Source organism: Myotis brandtii, unplaced genomic scaffold, assembly GCF_000412655.1.
Source record: "Myotis brandtii unplaced genomic scaffold, ASM41265v1 scaffold187, whole genome shotgun sequence".
NCBI classification, from domain to species: Eukaryota; Metazoa; Chordata; class Mammalia; order Chiroptera; family Vespertilionidae; genus Myotis; species Myotis brandtii.
In genome coordinates, this window is record NW_005356944.1 from 979,763 (window position 1) to 981,535 (window position 1,773).

The following is a 1,773-nucleotide window of genomic DNA, read 5'->3' on the forward strand; positions in this document are numbered from 1 at the left end:
AACCTGGCTGGAGAACCTAGCAAGAGAACCTGGCTGGAGAACCTGGACAGAACCTGGCTGGAGATCCTGGATAGAACCAGGCGAGAGAACCCAACCATGCTGATCAACTGAATGCTGCCTCCATGTCATTCCTTCTTCGCCGACTCCGTCCACACCTATGGGGAACCCCTGGACCTGCTGGGGCTGGACCCCAACACCAGGTGACATAGTATCTGTTTTGAGACCCAGTTCAAATGCCACTTCTTGCAGGAAGTCTTATGTCTGTCACCACCCTTCAGTCCTCTGGTCCTCGGTCCTTGGAGTGAGCACCCCTCTGTACAAAGCACCAATCCCCCACTGCCAGCCTGACACTGAGCCCAGAACATACCCTGCGGGGGCCTGGAGCTGACACCCTCCTGACTGAGGCTGAGGCTACGGGGTCTTTTGATGATGGCCTGTGTGACCTTGGGCAAAGCCTTCCCCTCTCTGGGGTTGGGATCTACTTGGCTGTGGAAGGCTCCATGGGCTCGCCCTCCCCTGTGCTTTCTCCTTCTTTATTGATTTTTAGAGAGAAACATGATTTGTTCTTTCACTTATTTATGCATTCATTGGTTGATCCTTTTATTTATTTACTTTTATTATTGACAGTATTACAGATGTCCCCTATTCCCCCCTACTTTGCCTTCCTCCACCCATCCCCCACCCCACCCGAGGCCTTCACCACACTATTGTCTGTGTCCATGGGCTGTGCAAATATGCATATATGTTCTTTGGTTAATCTCCTCCTGTCCCCTCCACCCACCTTCCCTCTGAGATCTGTCAGTCTGTCCATACATCCATGTCTCTGGACCTATTTTGTTCATCAGTTTATTTTGATCATTAAGTGAGATCATGTGATACTTGTCTTCCTCTGGCTTATTTCACTTAGCATAATAATCTCCAGGTTCATCCACTCTGTCAGGAAGGATAAGGGACCATTCTTTTTTATAGCTGCATATATTCCATTGTGTAAATGAACCACAGCTTTTTTATCCCCTCATCTACTGCTGGGCACTTGGGCTGTTTCTTAGCTATTGTAAATAACACTGCTATGAACATAGGGGTGCATATATTCTTTCTGATTGGTGTTTTGGGGTGCTTAGGATATATTCCCAGAAGTGGGACCGCTGGGACAAATGGCAGTTCCTTTCTTAATTTATATCTAGTCTAATCTAATAATAGACAAACATGGTAATTGACCATACCTCCGCTACGCTTCCCATTGGCTAATCAGCAGGATATGCAAATTAACCCAACCAAGATGGTGGCCAGCAGCCACGCAGCTGAAGCGAGCAGGAGGCTTGCTTGCTCCAGTGATGGAGGAAGCCAAGGTTCCCCGCCTGCCGCGGCCTGGCTCTGAGCTCCACTCTAAGCAACAAAGTTGCAATTATAGAAGCTAAACAAACCCCAGATACCTGCTTTCAGCAGGCCGTGGCCTCAGAGCTGGAGGGGCAACAAAGTTTCAATTATAGAAGGTAAATAAATCCCAGAATAAAAAAGAAAAAGAAAAAAAGGAGAGGCTGGGAGCTTCCGTCGCCAGCTTGGCCACCCTGAAAACAGCCCTCAGCCCCTCATCCAGACTGGCCAGGCACCCCAGTGGGGACACCCAACCTAAAGGGGGTGCGGGCAGCCTGAAAATAGCCATCAGCCCCTCATCCAGGCTGGCCAGGCACCCCAGTGGGGTCCCCCACCCTGAAGGGGGTGTGACCAGCTGCAAACAGCCATCAGCCCCTCACCCAGGCTGGCCAGGCACCC